This window comes from Leopardus geoffroyi, chromosome A3, assembly GCF_018350155.1.
Source record: "Leopardus geoffroyi isolate Oge1 chromosome A3, O.geoffroyi_Oge1_pat1.0, whole genome shotgun sequence".
Taxonomy (NCBI): Eukaryota; Metazoa; Chordata; class Mammalia; order Carnivora; family Felidae; genus Leopardus; species Leopardus geoffroyi.
This window is the reverse complement of record NC_059336.1, coordinates 122,035,963-122,052,631: the sequence shown is the minus strand read 5'-3', so window position 1 is coordinate 122,052,631 and position 16,669 is coordinate 122,035,963. Positions and strand designations below refer to the sequence as shown.

Here is a 16,669-nt window from a genome sequence, read left to right as displayed (position 1 = left end):
AGCTAGTCAGGTCCCACCAAAGAGTTTCTAAAAACAAGGGTTTTTTTTCCTCGTAAAAGTGATCAGAACGTTCAGTACCTAACACAAAGAAAGTAGCAACCATTCTGTTTGGCACTGTTTTATCAAGTATGAGTGTCAAATGTTTTACAGCTCAAATTAACAACAAGGAGCTATAATTTTTGTGTTTGTTTGTTTAAAAGACCAGCAGAGATTTTTCTTTTTGCTGTTTAAGCTTCATTTAATTCAAGCTCCAATCTGCCCTTCTTTGATTGCATTTCCAAATCCTAAATAAAAGTGATAACTCTTCCTGCCAATTGTAACAAACTGCTGGTGCCAGTTATTGCTTTTTGAAAAAAAAATAAAAAAATAAAATAAATAAAAAACAACAAAAAAAGCAAAGCAAAAAAAAAAAAATCTTTTAATACTTAGCTGACAGCTTTATCCAAAAGCGGGGAGAAAACCCTGGCCTTTCAAAACCACCAGATATATTTGTAACAACCTCTTTACTGAGTTCATGTATCTTCTTTATTGTTCTTCATAAACAGGCTATTGGATCTCTCCAGCTTGCAATGTGAAAAATGAAAGAATTTCCTCCCATCCATGCCTCTCTTATCTCATAATTGTTTTGTTCTGAGAGGTAGGGGAGACCCGTATAAATGTCTCTGCTATTTTATTTGTCCTCTCCAAGCCCATTCATGCTTTTCTCCAGGGCTTTTGACTCCTGTTCTGTTTCTGCCTGAACCTCTATCTGCTTACTGTTCTCTGCATCAAACCCTACGAAAGTGTTTGAGATTTCATTTCAGAGGGTGATGCAAGAGAGATAAGAGTCAAAGGCATTTTACAGCCACTTTCAGCGTGTCTGTGCTGGATACGCTGGAGGTAGAGGCACTTAAGTTGCTGCTCACCTGACATCACAGAGAACACCCTGGTTTGGAGCTGCGACATCCTCACGTTGTGTGAGCACTCAGCTACATGCCTCCTCCGATCTTTCCAGAGGGCCCTGCTGCTGGTTCCTTTGCCTCCTGCTGCTGCAGCTTGCGGGGGCCCCTCCATTTCTCTGAGCTCCATTCTTTCCAACCTCCTCAGAAAGCTGAGGGCCTCCCACAACAAGGATAGCCCTTGTCAAAGACAGACAGTTCTGAGAGCCTGCAGAAGTGGCCTGTAGAGGAGGAGGAGGTGGAATTTTGTGAATGTGGTTAATTGTCCTAAAGAGGGGGGAGATACGCACTTGAGGAAGAGGTCAGGGAACGGAGTCTAAAAGGGGGAGGAACTATTTACTAAAACCTGATTCCTTAATGACATGCAACAGAGCAGGTGCCTCCATCCAGAAGCCCTCTGTGAAAAGGCCTGAGTATTGGACTAGTTCCCTGTAAAGACTACCATGAACACTCGTTAGTCAGCTTTTCCGTGATAAGGCTGTGTAACAAATAATCCCAAAATCTCAGTGGCTTACAACAGGCATTTATTTCTTTTCAGTAATGGGTCTGTGAGTTGGCTGGACTCATTTGGGCTTGGGTCAGGTCTGCTTTCCCCATGTCTCTTCATCCTGGAACTATGGCTACCTTGGATGTACTTACATCATGGAGTAGGCAGGAGCTCCAGAGGCTAAACAAACATTCAAAGCCTCAGTACACTCCCACTTCTGTGCACCCGGTTACATGGCCATGCCCAAAATGAGTGAGGCAGGTAAATATAAGTATATGCCATCCTAAGGAGGAAGAGAGAGTGAATATTGAGTGAATATTTGTTCAACAAGAATCCAGTCCACCGCAATTACACACACGCAAACACACACACACACACACACACACACACACACACACACACACACACTTACAGGGCCAGAAACCACTTCAGGAATAGTAGGTATAGGAATAGCTTGCTCTTCCTACCTGCCCTGGGCTGGTTGGAACAGTCCAACAAAAACATTTCAAAATCACATTTATAAAATTTTTAATATTTATTTCTTTTTGAGAGAGAGAGAGAGCACATGCGCAGAGGGAGACACAGAATCCAAAGCAGGCTCTAGGCTCTGAGCTGTCAGCACAGAGTCCGACATGGGGCTCAAACCCACAAATTGTGAGATCATGACCTGAGCCGAAGTCAGATGTTCAACTGACTGAACCACCCAGGCTCCTCCAAAATCACATTGATATATGTGGACACTTCAGACTGAAAGCAACTTTAAATGTCATCTAGTGTTACGTCCGCACCAAGGGAAGCTTTTAGTAACACCTCCAGTGAGGAAGAGATCACTGCCTTCCAGGCAACCCACCCTACACACACACTCTTCTACTACAAGAGTCTGGGATACAAGTGGGATACAAGTGTCTGGGACACTTCTACAAGTGTCTGGGATATCTGTGTACAGCTCATAGGTATCCTTAGGGATAGCCTTCCCTTCTCCAAGTGAAAGACCCTAAGTTTACTGTCCTCAAAGTCTATGGTTCCAAGTCACAATTTCCCCTAGGCATGTGCCATTTTGTTAACATGCTACTTATGCTCTAACCTCAGCACTGTGCTCAGAGCTCCAAAGCTACAACATTTGTGTAAGCAGAGTGGGGAAGTCCTCCCCCTCATTCCAAGTAAGGATCAACCAGAGAATGACAGGTCATATGTCTTACTCAGATTGAGCTTAAAGTCACCTAGAGTCAAGACATTCTTACATGTGTTGCTAAACCGTTCATCAATCAACTACTTACGGGGCACTTATTGTAAGACTTGCATCCTGCTATGCTGGGGATACAGTGATAAACAAAATTCACATACAAGGTCCCGGCTCTCCTGGAGGCTACCTGGAGAAACAGATAATAAGGAAATAAAGAGGCCAAAAAATAAGAAAATTGAAATACATACTATTAAAAAGAAAAGGCATTGATAACATGAGGAGGGAAAAGGGAAAGCTACTTCAGACAGTGTCCGGGAAGCTTCTCTGAAGAGGTGGATTCCTGAAGCTTGGGGAGAGGGCTGGCCCAGAAGAAAGGGACCCTGAGGAAGCAGCTGGATGGGAAAGGCCGATGCAAACAGGCCAGGGTGACAGGTGCCTGGTGAGCAGGGAGGGAGGGGCACAGGTGAAGAGGAGGGGTCAGCAGCTCTGGTTAGCAAGCAGAGAAAGGCGTGATGGGACCCGGACCCTGAGCAGCATCTCCAGCCTCCCGTGTGCATGTATCTGTGCAGTCCTTTGAGGAGGGGAGGCCTGACGGGAGAACTCTACATTTGCCCCAGCTCAGTTTCTCATCATTAATTGAGGCCAGCCCTTCCGCCAACAAGCCAGCTCTCTGTCGCCACTCCCTGCCACCAACACGGGTCAGGCCAGGAGGAAATGTGATGGTAATGAGGCGAACCACAGTGCCCTCAGGCACATCACCTGAGGTAGAAAAGACATAAGATCTTACAGAAGAAATTTAAGAGCACGGACATCAGGAGCCATGATTTTCAGGACCAAACAGTACCTCTCCCTAAACAGCCAGTTCAATGGCTGGGCATAGACCCTGGGTGATGAGCAAAGCCACACCTTCAGGGAAATGCAAGGTGTGCATCCTCACGGGAGGACCCAGAGCCTGTGTGCAATCAGTCAGACGCCCCTGGAGTCTTGTCCAGGAGCAAGAGGACTGTGTGCCCCACTTCTGTGCTCATGTCGTCATGACCACCTGCTTGGCAGGCCGCTGCTCTGCTGGGACAGCACTGCTTCCACCTTCTCCGGCAGCCATCGGCGTGGGCCACCGCGTGGGTCTGGCCCATACAGATAGGATGTGTGAGCCCAGAGGCTTACTGAGGAAGTGGAGAGTCCTTCAAGTGCAGCCCAGTGGTCAAAGGGCTTTGGGATCCAGACCCTCGGAGATGGAGGAGAAGCTGTCAGCACAGACAAGACAGAGGAAGTGCTGTGGACAGATTTAGACATCAGGAACTCTCCTCCACATGCACGAAGGTCCTCAGACACACTAGGGGACACCTGCCGATTTCTTACCAATGCAGGAAGCCCTGGGCAGGATTTTTTTTTTTTTTTTTTTTTTTTTAGCTCATGGTGTAATTCCTGGGTTTGCATCAGGACACATATATGAAACACATACATATCTGCCCCAACAGGCATCTTTTTTTTTTTTTTTTTCTGTGACTGACCTCCCTCAAGGAGCAAGGAACTCTGGAGAAGGAAGTAAAGACAGAGATGCATACCTGGGGGCAGACACAGCTCTTGCAGAGGGCAGTGGTATGCAATGCACTGTGTCCCCAAGGGACGTCCTGTGCCACCATTTGCCTTTCTTGGTCTCCTCTCCCGCCCAGCCTTAGAGGGACTCTGTCCTTCCTCATGTTCTACCCTTGTCCTTCCTAACTTCAGCCTCATGACCATAGCCAAATAACACAAAGACGTCAGCAGTCCGATCCAAATTATTGAGACAGGGGTGTTTCATGCTTATTATCCCCATTTCATTTTTCAGAGGGGAAACAGGTTTCCCATCAATGTGTAGAGCATACTCCTATCTTGAAAACCATAGATATTAATATAATGGGGGAGTGTTTGGACGTGCAGATGTGCAGAGGGGGAAATGTCTGAGAGACGGAGCACAGGGGATTTTTAGGGCTGTGAAAATACCCCATATGACACCGGAATGGCAGATGCCTGTCCCAATCCATAGAATGTACAATAGCAAAGTGAACGCTGATGTAAACCATGGGCTTTGGGTGATAACCATGTGTCGATATGGGTTCATTGATTGCCCAAATGTGCCACTCTAGTGGGGGGTGTTGATAACAGAAGAGGCTATGCACGTGTAGGCATAGGAGGTACACGGCAAGGTTCTGTACCTTATGCTCAATATTGCTGTGAACCTAAAACCTCTCTGGAAAAAAAAACCTTTCTTTTTCAAAAGCCTGGCTGGCATCTATCAGACAGTTTACAGTCACCTGAGTTCATTCATTCCCTCAGCCACTTATGGAGACCTTCTACGCGATACTCCTTACCAGAACAGAGTATCAGAATTTAATTAATTTAACATAAGTGATTTAATTTTCTTTCTTCATTCTCTCTCTCTTTTGGCATATCTGCATTTTCTCATTTTTAAAATGAACATATAATGATAACGAACCAAAGAGAAAGAGCTTCAAAGCAGGCCTCCTCCACCCACCAGCTCCTGCTTCCTTCGCCCCAGCTCTCACAACTCCAGCTAGGCACCCTGCTTGAGAACCTGCAGATTCCCACTGTAGCATTCGGCCCTGGAGTCGGCGCACTGCTCCTGATCCTGGTAGCCCCTCCAAGCTCAGAGGAAGTCCCGCCCGGCCTCCCTAGCCCCCCAGGAATCCCCAGGGCTAGGATTTGGGCAGCTGTGCAGACCCTACCATCTCACTGAGGTACTATGGTTCTCAATTCATGCAGCACTGGAGAGGCAGCAAAGGAGATAAACAGAATTTCTGCTCAATGAGTTGATGATAATAATAAATAAGGCCTTTTCTCCGAAGACTTGAAATCTGTTGTCTCATTTCAATGCACAAAATTACTCATTACCCACAGACTTGGATTAGGTGGGGATTAGTGACCGTTAACCCCATTTTGCAGATGGGGAAACCAGGGCCCAGCAGGAGCTGGGACTCCCAACCAGTGGCAGAGCGGGTGTCCTGACACCCCAGACAGCACCCGGGTTGGAAAGGGTGCTCTCACCGCCTCGGGCTGGCACTGGAGCATGGGACCAGAGAGTCATCACTGGATCTTCAAGAGCCTGTGCTGAATTCTCCACCTGTCCTTCTAGCTGCTTCCTTCCTCTGACTCTGAGCTCCCTGAGGACCTGTCCTCCCAAGACTGAGTAAATTGAGGACATCTCCTTCGCCTCCCTCACATGGGATGTGCTCAGGACAGGGCCCCCCAAAAGCCCCAATGCTTGGTGATTGATGATGCACAAATCGGCTGAACCCTGGCAGAATAACTTCTCTGGTTCAGGCTCTTCTATTTGCCAGGGAGGCAGAGGCAGCCATGTGGCTCAGAGCAGGGAGAGGACATCTTTCTCCTGCTCTGCCTTTGACTGTCAGAGCTTCCAGCCTCGGGTAACCATGGTAATCACCAGCATTAACCACAGCAGTGACAGGAGCCTCAGCAGGCCAGCTCTGACCCACTCCCACTGCAGATGGCACACCAGCTTCCTGCAACGTGCAGTCCCCGGTTTGCATTCTTGTACCCCTGCTGCCTGTGCCCAAGGACTGCAAAGGATGGTCCCTCTCCCAGACCCAGGGGTCGATGCTGGAGGGGGAAATGGATCCCAAGCCTCCTGCACCCTTCGCAGGGCCTGGGTCAGAAGTTTGGGATGTGGTCCAAAATCTTAGTGACCATGTCGGCAGTGGCCAGGGCCTAGGGCTTATGCTTGGGACACCCTGCTTGGTCCTAGCCCTGCCTCTGAAGGGTAGCAACCATCAGCCAGCCACCGTAGGTAGCCAGCCCAACCTGGACCTGTGGGGACCTCTCATGGCAGGGCTTAGGGGCATCCACAAGCAATCTTCTGCTGCCCTTTACCTAAGGTCCAAGCCAAGAGAGCCACAGCAGAGCTGTTCTTGCCCAAATTTGGGGTCTAACCACCCCCACCGTGCCCATCAGCTCCACCAGCCCCATGTTGAGATACTGGGAGCCAGCTCTCCTGTCTCCAGGTCTCTAACACCACCTACACATCCTGCCAGCCTGGCCTCACCTCATGTCCCCATCCTGCTCTCTCCCATCAGGCACTAAACTACTTTTCCAGGTAGCATAGAGCTGAACTGCTCTCCAGAACCCATGGGCCTGTCCTTTGCAGCTCTGAGGGCCAGACCAGACTCCGCACAGGGAAACAGAAGTGAGGCTTCCTGCGCTTCTCAGGTCTTCAAGTGCTGGGAGCGAAGGACAGCTTCTCTAGGGACCAGCATCCCTGCCCAAGGCCCCAGAGGTTTGCAAGAGGCCAGAGGCTGCATCCCTAGTTCAAGGGCTCTTCGAATGCCTGCCAAACAACGCTAAGGATTCTCGAGTCCGGCTGCTTCTGAGAAACCTTTAAATGGAAAAGGGCAAACGAGTGAGCTTCCCAGGAACCCCCGAGCCCTGGCTGCCACCCAGGCCGGTCTGCGGGCCTGGGAGCCCCGTGCTGGGGACGGAGAACGACGTGGCACTCCCTCTAGTGGCAAACGTCCCGCACAGAGCCCGGCGTCTCGCCGGCCAGCCTTCCCGGCAGGACACTCTCCCTCCGGGACCGCGCGCGGCCCGCCCTTCCCCTCCCGGGGGCAGGCGGTGACCCGCTCAGCAGTGGGGAGGAGGGGCCCCTCACCTGTGCCCGAGGAAAGGCCTCGCAGCGAGGGAGCCAGTCCGGCCTCAAAGCCACTCCCGCCGGGCGTTCACAGCTCCATCCCCTGACCGGGAGAGGCCACCACGCGGCCCTCAGCCTGGGGCCAGTTCCGGGAAGCTGTGTGACCTGCCCGGGTCGGAGCTCTCTGCAAAACACGCGCCCCTGAGCCGCCGGCCAAAGCCAAGCGCTCTCGTCCTTCCGGCGCGAACTGCGCCGGCAGCCCCGCAGGGGCCCCTGAGCAGCGTCTCGGGGTCTCCCGCGGCCTCCAGCCCTCCCCCTACCGCGGTGGGTTCTGGCGCCCCACCCACGCGGGGACACACAGTCATCTCTGTGTCCCCAGCACCGCGCACGGTAACCGTCTGTGGAAGTCACACGAGAATGAAGAAATAAAACAGTATTTGCTGTGGCAAAAGATGTTTCTCCACACAGAAGCTCCACAATACCCTCCCTGCGGCCAGAGAGTTGCGCTGGGTCTTGACTGCGAGCATCCTTTCCATAACCCCTTGTACCCTGCTCAGCTCCCAGACAGACCTAGCTCCTTGAGGGTGGAAGCCCATGTCTAACTCTCTCTGGTCAGGGTCCCCAGGAGAAGGCTGAGAGAACGTTTAGGTGGGGGAGGGAGGGGAAGGGAGAGGGGGAGGAGCTATTATTCAGGCCCAATCAAAGCTGCCGCCTGTAAGCCCACTCTGATTGGCCTGCTCAGTCATGCGACCCTCAGAGAGCCAGGGGGGCTCTTACTATAGTTTTATTAATCAATTTTAACAGCTTTATTGAGATATAATTCACATATCATACAATTCACCATTTAAAGTGCAATTCAACGGTTTTTGCTACATCCAAAGAGCAGGGCATGGACCACCACCACCAATTTTAGAACACTTTCCTTACTCCCCAAATCTTCATTACTCCACCGCCTCTAGCGGTCATTCTCCATGGCTTCCAACCATCCAGCCCTAGACGGCCACTCCTCTACTTTCTGTCTGCGTGCATGGCCTATTCTGGACGCTTGACATAAATGAAATCGTACAATATGCGTGGTCTTTGGTGACTGGCTTCTTTCACTGAGCATAATGTTTTCAAGGTTCATCCGTGTGGTCGTGTGTATCAGCACTTCATTTCTTTTTATTACCAAATAATATTCCATGGTATGGATAGGCCACGTTTCATTTATCCATTTGTCAGTGGATGGACATTTGGGTTGTTTCCACTTTTAGCTATTACGGATAATTTTATTTTTTACAGTAATAAAAAGCAAAACTGCTTGATGCTTTCCCTACTTCCAAAGAGGATATGAGGTCGTTTACCATGAAAATGGCAAAGGGACAATAAAACCTAAGACTATTCACATGGACATTACTATTTAATTTTGAGCTTCCTCTGTGTGTCAGGCAGAGTGCTAGTTACTCTCACAAAACACCATCTGTATTTAACAGAAGTTTTTTGGCTAATTTTTGCATGACAATTGAGACCCAAGTTTAGCTTTAGACTTCTTAGTAGCCAAGGCAAAAGAAGAAGTACAAAAAAACCATACATTTTGGGGGCGACTGGGTGGCTCAGTCGGTTAAGCTTCCTACTATTGGTTTCAGTTCAGGTCACGATCTCATGGCTTTGTGGATTTGAACCCCACAACAGGTTCTGTGCTGGCAGTATGGAGCCTGCTTGGGATTCTTTCTCTCTCCCTCTCTCTCTCTGCCTCTCCCCTACTTGTGGTGTCTCTGTCACTCTCAAAATGAATAAATAAACTTAAAAAAATAAAGAAATGTACATCATGAAATTGTCCCATGGTCATTGCTGCTGGGTTGGAAACAGCTCTCTCATCGACTCTTCTAGAATTAGGAGAGCAGAGTTGCCTTCAGTTTTCAATCAAACATAAAAACTTTTTTTTTTCCCTATTCTTGTTTCTCCCACTGTATACAGTTAACCACTGACATCATTAACATGAGTCTCTGGTTTACAGAGCACTTCCATACGTGATCTCTTTTAATGCAGTGTGGTTACCTGGGCAGTATTACCAGCCCCATCCTGTAGATCTTTAGTGTTTATGCAACAAATACCTGTTCCAAGTTGAATACTATGCCAGGCCTGGGGTATGTGGTAAACAAGACAGATATGGCATTGCCCTCCCCCAAAATCATGACCTAGGGAGGGAAACAGAGAGTAAACAAGAAGAAAACTAAGCAATTCCAAAAGGTGAAATGCTGTAACACAACCGGGAGGGAGCAGTGATGGAGAAGATCAAGGTGGACGGAGAACATACTCACCTGGAGCGCTCAGGACAGTCCTCACTACACAGGTAGCTTTTTAGCTATGACCCTAAGAAGGAGCCAGCCACGTGGTCAGAGGGAACATGGTGTTTGCTACAGAGGGGATGGCATGAGCAAGAGCTTTGGGGTGAAAAAGAGGTGGTCTGGGAACAGGGAAAACCATAGCAGCTGGACCGGGGGTGGGGGGGGAAGGGAAGAGGTACCAGATAGGGTTGCAGAGATAACCAGGGACAGATCAGGAATGGCCTTACTAATCAAGACAAGCAACTTGGGCTTTATTCTCAGTACAATAGGGCGAAAAGTTTTGGAAGAGAGTAATGGGACCCAGTGTAAGTTCTGGAAAGACTGCTGTGTGCACAATGATTGGCGAGCAAAAGAAGGCGCAAGAAGCACTGATGGGAAGTCTTAGTGGACTTCAGGGAAGGGATGCCTGCCACCGACAAGGTGACACGAGTCCCACTGGACAGGAGGGAGGAGATTCACATCAATTCTGGAAGTAGAATCAACCGGCCTCTCTGATGAAGGCGTAAAGAAGAGGACTCACAGACGGCTCCCAGATACAGTTTGTGGAACTAGGTAAACGCTAATGCCATCTTCTGACGTGGGAAAGAGCGTGAGAAGAAAAGAGTGTGGGGAACCGGCTAGAGCTCAGTTAGAGACGTGGATGGTTTTCGAGGCTTATAACACCCATCTGGAGAAGCTATTGGACAGAGGAGACAGTCCTTCCTAGAGATGCAAATTAGGGACTGTCACAATAGAGGTGGCATTTAAAGGCACTGGGTATGGATGAGATCACCTGGGGAGATCTTTGAAGCTTTTGAAGCATTTCTTTATCCCTGTGCCTCCAGGTGCCAAAACAATAAGCCAATTCTGTCAGTTTCGAGGAGAAAAAAACTCACAGATGATTCTGGACATTTGGTGCTGTGTAAATAAAACAGTTTGATTGAGCAACTTTTTCTGCAGTCAATAACGGGTTTGTTTCCACCTGAGGACATAGAGATACACAAGCCATTCCTATCCCCCTGACCAGATGAGAGCAAAGGAGATCGGGACAGCTGGCCAGACTCAAGGTAGCAAGTGGGCTGGCTCCCCAACATGAGGGAAAATGTTCCTACCAAGCAGTTAGGTTGCATGTTAACAAATTTCCACTGCAGCAGAAATGATGTTACAATTCAAACATTACCAACCAGCAACGCACACCAGAATGACATTCTCTGGGTTTTAGGGAAACAGGAGACCGGAGCTCCATGGGTCCATACTGAGTAACAAAAGGAAGGAAGAAGCTTGGCCTCTTTTGACCATCCATATTCCCCCCGTCCTGTCCCCCAAAATACACCACCACCATCATCATTGCTCTGCTAATGGAAGGCACTGGTTTTGCCCAATACAAATCTACAGAAACACTCCCAAGTTTTATTTTTTTGAAAAATAAGCATTTACTAAAAAATTTGACCATTGAGGAGAAATCTAGACATATTTGTAGATTTCTGAGACACAATCACATTGTTTTCATGATTTTACCAGAAACCCGAGGTGAAAAGAAAAAACCTCTCAAGACTCCCATTCCAGAGGCAAAGACAATTCCAACTTTCACTGTTTACGAACTGAACGCAATGACTCAGGCTTTTCTCTCTGTCACAGGGCCCCTGCCTTGAGGCGGGGTTGGGGGGGGGGGGAGTGTGGGCGGCAGACACAGGCTACAGAGGAGGAATTAGCAGAATTTGTTCAGATGTGGCTTTGTCCAATCATTTCTGAGTGATGGGGGTGATCCAGATACAAATGAACTAGTGTCAGTTGGGGTTTAGTTGATGGAGGAAAAGAAAGACACTGTCACTACCCAGTCACCAGTTACTGACCATGACTATGAGTCGAGACCCAAGGTGGACAACACAAGAACAGAGGAGAAGAATACCCAGTCCTCGTCTCAGGGACACCAAAGAGCAAAGGAGGCTAAGACACAGGCAGGTGCAAAGTTAACAGCAAAGCCAGCCTGCATGCACGAAAAAGGCCAAGTCATTCGGAATCTGACATCACAGGAGCTCTTAGGAAGACAGTGCTGTGCAGGGCTGTGAGAGCAAGCCACACAGGGCAAGCTGAGAGGATGCTGGAGGACTCGGGAGAGGACAGAGGGTGCACCACCAGCAGTGAATGGGCCTGAGCAAAACTTCAAAGCTGCAAGGTAGGGATCTGTATGGCTGGGGGGGGGGGGGGGGGGGGGTGGCTGTGGCAGCAGGGAGACCAGTGTAGATAAGACGCAGAATGGAAAGGTGGGGACCCAGCAGGCAGAGAGATAAGGTAAGCACCAAGGGGAGGGATAGAGGGGAGTACAGGCTTCTGTCCCCAGGCGGGATCCAATCTGATCCGAAGTCATATATATACATTTTCCCAGCCAGTGATCCCACCTGAAACCCCTCAGTAGGCCCAACTGAACTCTGTCTGGACTCCACATTCACTCTCCAAAAACACACGGGCCAGCTGGCTTAAAGTTGTAGTGCATTTTATTAGAACTCAAACCTACTCTCCTTTGCCAAGCTTCAAATCATATAGACATTTTGGAGGAAAGAGAGAGCAGATTAACAAATTGTCTAGTAAATCCCAAAGTAAAGCCCAAGCCCCCTCTCCCCACTCTGATTTCCTAAGATAACTGATTCTCATAAAGCCATGGCATTCACTGCCCACTATTCATCTTTATTTTCAAAGATCACAAGGGGTATACAAAATGCAGGGTGCAGACTACCTCTGACTCTGTTTGGTGAAAGGTTTGCCCCCAAAATAACAAAAACATGTTATTTTATTAAAAAAAAAAAAATTCAAAGCGTGCATGTTCCAGATTCCCAGTTTGAGTGCACGTAAAGAGAGACTCAGAAATTTAGTAAATGTGAAACCTTATCCATTTGCCAAAATTCTATTCAGAATACTCACCAGCCCAGCTTTTGGCAGACTTCTGGGTTAAGAGGGCTGGGCCCATAGGAAAGCTGAGAGTGAGGAGGTGCCCCATGGCCTGTGGTCACTCACAGGGCTTGGCAGCAGGGCAGGCAGGAGCCACACGTAGGGGAAGAGGTGGGTGGGTGGGGGGTGCTGGCCTGGCAGGGCTGGAGCTGTAGAGACCTGACCCAAAGAAGGTGACCGAATTACTATGTCCCAAAGACTCATCACTCCGTGCTGATACGGATGTTGTAAAGCGTCACGATTTTTTGGAAATGGCTCCCAATGTGATTTCATGGATCCAAATTTTTTTCCTCTTCCCCGCATCCCTCCTGCCAGGCTAGACAACGAAGCTGGTTGCCCAGCGAAGGTGGAAAAAGGCCTCGTAGAAGGTCGCAGAGCAGAGAAGCACCTACCTGAAAACTGAAGTAGAACCTCATCCGATGCTAGTGGAGGGGCTGGAAGAGAGAAAAAAAGTGCAGTGAGGGTCAGGCATGAATTTCTGGCTCTCTCTAGTGGTTGGAACCTCTGCGGGCAGAAGAGAAATTGGTAGGGTCAGCTGACAGGTGTGCAGGGAAACCCCAGCAACAGCAGCTTCCTCCTGACTCCCCAGGGCGCATCTCAGGAAAACCAGAGTGCCCGCAGAAAAACCGTACTTAGGCAAGGTGTTCCCCGAGGCACAGGGCAATAAACTAGAAGTGCCTGAGGAGTGGTCCAGGTGGCCCAAGAGAGCACTGCCTCCTCATCTCCCACTGCCCAAGGAGTGTTGCATAAGGAACGGAGAAGCTTCCTCTCTCCAAGCCCCAGGGTCACTGGCCATGCTCTGCCTGAGCCGAGAACACAGATGACAAGTCCCCCCACCCTCAGCAGTGGGCACTTCAGCAGTGGCACTGGTGAAGCCAGAGGCTGCCCCAGGACAGGTGCCCAAGCATGTCAGCCGGAGGCCTAGCGAGCCCATCAAAGCCAGAGATGTGAAGACGTCCTGCGCCCGGGCACCGGGAGATGTCCTCCTGCCCACTTTCCTGGGCAAAGGAAGAGCAGAAGAGCCCACGTGGAGGGAAGTCACAGACCTGAAGGAGAGTATGCACTTTAATTGCTTTATTTCCTGGGGTGCAGGGAGGGGGCACTCTTCAGACTAGAAGAAATCATGCTGCCTTGGGTGGGCAAGGTTAAAGACTGCTTGTACTAGGGGTGGTATTTGTCTTTTTGTTGTCATTACTCTTTTTCCCCGCCACTGGGAGGAAAGCAAAGATGAGACTGGTTCTGGAGGAAAACATTGTAAAGCCTACATTTTCCTGCACATGTTAATATTTGGGAGTAGCATTTCAGCCCCTTCACCACCTACAGGGTCTAAAGGGCCCATTATGGACAGACGCACACGGCAACAAAAATCTCAGGACTGCGCCACTCGGCACAGTCCCCGCTGTGGCGGCACCTCTGTCCCAGTGCGGGTCCAGCTGTGGAAGGACTCTGCCGGCAGCCACAGGCACACGCAGGGGCCCGGCCCTTCCCAGAGCAGCTCGCAAGGGGTGGGGAAGGATGTCCAGCACCAGCCAAGCCTTCAGCTCAAGGAGGAGTGAAGTTCCAGGCCGGAAAATAAGAACAGACTCCAGTGTATAATCTGGAGAGACTAGCTCAAGTTTCCACAGGAAAACAGCAGCTCAGTGGGTCGTCCCACATGGGACATTCACAGCAAGATAACTTCAGCGGCAGCACCCACCCACTAAGCCAGGCTGGACCCCCAGGGAAACAAAGGCCGCTGATTCCCCAGAAGTGCCAGCCCCCTTGCTCTCCCCTTCCCCAATCTCCCACCGATGCGATAAGATAATGCATTCAAAAGCACATCGTAAACCGCAAAGTGCTATACTAAAGCTGGCATAATTATTAATATTAGCACTGGGTTGTTTTTTTTTCTTTTCAAGGGAGAGAGAGATGCCAGAATTTGTGCATTGATAAATCATAAAAGGCTTCCTGCCTGAGCCTTCTCCCCTTGTTTCTTTGTCTGTGAACTACTCAATCCTACCAAATGAGTCCTTTTATTGGAGATGTTGTTCATCAGGGTGGACAAACAGCTCCTGCCTGTCCCAGCACTGGGGCCACGGGAGGCCTTTGTCAATACCTACCCCGTGGGACTGCGCAGGACCAGAAGACATGCCACCCTTGGGCTGATGTGGAAAAGAAGGGGTGAGCGGTGTGACTTTTAAGGAGACTACCACTCACCGCCCGCATGTGAACCTCACCCTGGAGGGTTTTCAGTCAGTTTCTTCTCATCTCCTAACCCTGCCGGTGTCCATTCCGAGCTCCAGATGTGTTCAGTGAAACAGTGCTTGGCTGACCAGCTAGTAATTGCTCAACAGCCGATAGGCTCCTCAAATCCATAAATCAGTGCCTGGGCTCAAAGCCCAGATCTTGGAGGGGAGATGTTAGACTCCGAGGCAGGAGGCCTGAGTTCTGGTCCTTAATGGCCACAAGTTTCATGTGAGACTTTGGAAAAGTCCTCTCCCTGTTTCAGACTATAGTGTCTTCATCTGTAAACTCAAGAAAGGGGATAAAAGAATTTTTGAGGGTGCGAACCCACACTCTAGGATTCCATCTATCCACCTGCTCGCCTGGACAATGTGAACAAAACAAACCCAGATAAAATAATGTCCAACAATTTAGCAAAAAGAACAGCCCTATTCTTAATGAGATTCCAATGAGGTTAAGACGGATTTTTATTAGATTTTGCAAGTATTTAATGGTATTAGACTATCGTTGGTAGGATGATTAAAAATCGTGAGTGAAATGTAAGTAAATGATTCATTTAAGTCTGGATCTAAAGAAGTAACAGAGCCACCAGAAGGACCAGAGTGTGGCCAAGCAGCGAAGACAAGGGGCTGGCAGGAAAATGGGTCCCGGGCGGCAGGGAATGCACCGTGAGCCTTTCCATCTGCAGCCTCGAGAATGAGAACAAAGAACAAGTGATGAATCCAGGTCTTTGAACCCTGATGATGACCAATACATGTGTATCTCTGACTCACATGGAATCGGAATTTTCAAAACCTTACAACACAATTAATAGTAAATTCACAGTCAGCATATTTTCACTTCAAGTGCTTGATGATTTGAAATGTCCTGCCTTGACTTACTTATTCTGCCCATGCACCCACATGCACACACTCCTTAATCACAATAGCACAGGGCCGAGCAGCTTCCCGGACTCTGCCGTGGGACGTCACAGCATAACATTTGGAACATGGCGGGGTGCTCCGTTTCACAAGCGTTAGCAATGATGTGATGATGATGGCGGCGGTGGTGGCCGTGATCACAACGATCACAAGGAAAATAGAGAACATGAATCGGGGAGACCTAGCCTGGATGAGAAATCAGGGAGTCCTTCCCTGAGGGGGTGATGTCTTGACAAGCAAAGAGGAAAGAAGGGCCCCCACCTCCACTTGCAGGCAGACCAGCGTGGCTACAGATTGGCTGCCAGAAGAAACTGCCATGGTGTGATCCTAAGTTTGTCGGGAGCTCCTCCCAGCAGCTGTCTCTATCCACGCTTTGAAGTTCACCCCTTCTTATTGAGTGTCTAGCCTCACCTCACCTTTCCAACCTGCATCTCAGCAATGGTGAATGTAGGATCCCCTGGAAACTGATTTTAGAAATAAATCTTCAGTGTGAGTTTGTTTTCAGGGAATCTGTCTCTTTCTCTAATAGCAACATGTTTAATCATGAGCAACCCCATGAAGTTAGTAGCATCAGAATCCTCACTGAACACATAAAGAGGCTGGGGCGGGCATGAACTGGATAACTGAGTGCTCTTTTAAAGAAGAGGAAACTGGCATATAGGAAGGCAAAACACCGTGCCCATGTTCATGTACCCTGCAGTAATTTGCAGGACTGAGATATAAACCCAAGTCTGTCTGTCTCCCAGGACTGGGTGTTACAATAGTGTCTCACTCTCAATATACTTTATTCTAAGGGTATGAGGCTTGCCCACAGAGCTGTGAGCTCTACAAGGTCAAAAACATTACCTGTTTTGTTCATTGCTCTATCCTGTAGCACAGGACTTGGCTAGGGTGTTAGGTAGCACCTCACCAAATATTCATTGACTGAGTGAAGAAATGAGTGAATGAATTCTGTCTCCTTCAGGAGGTGCTAAAGAAAATGAAGGGGAATGTGTTTCTGTGGTGCTTATACATATATGAAGGA

General features: G+C 49.1%; 1 long non-coding RNA gene across 3 annotated transcripts; it reads right to left on the bottom strand.

Annotated features, from left to right (window-relative positions):
* Positions 1 to 470: 470 nt before the first annotated feature.
* Positions 471 to 7,892, bottom strand: LOC123579752. 3 transcript variants are annotated; one of them, XR_006702931.1, is made up of 4 exons: positions 7,272 to 7,769; positions 2,703 to 2,795; positions 1,578 to 1,708; positions 471 to 1,159 (listed from the first exon to the last, which is right to left on the bottom strand). It is a non-coding gene; the product is annotated as an uncharacterized LOC123579752 (long non-coding RNA). The 3 variants fall into 3 exon arrangements; XR_006702932.1 differs by lacking the exons at positions 471 to 1,159; positions 7,272 to 7,769 and adding an exon at positions 7,821 to 7,892 and having other exon boundaries at positions 1,446 to 1,708; XR_006702930.1 differs by lacking the exon at positions 471 to 1,159 and having other exon boundaries at positions 1,446 to 1,708; positions 7,272 to 7,767.
* Positions 7,893 to 16,669: the final 8,777 nt, after the last annotated feature.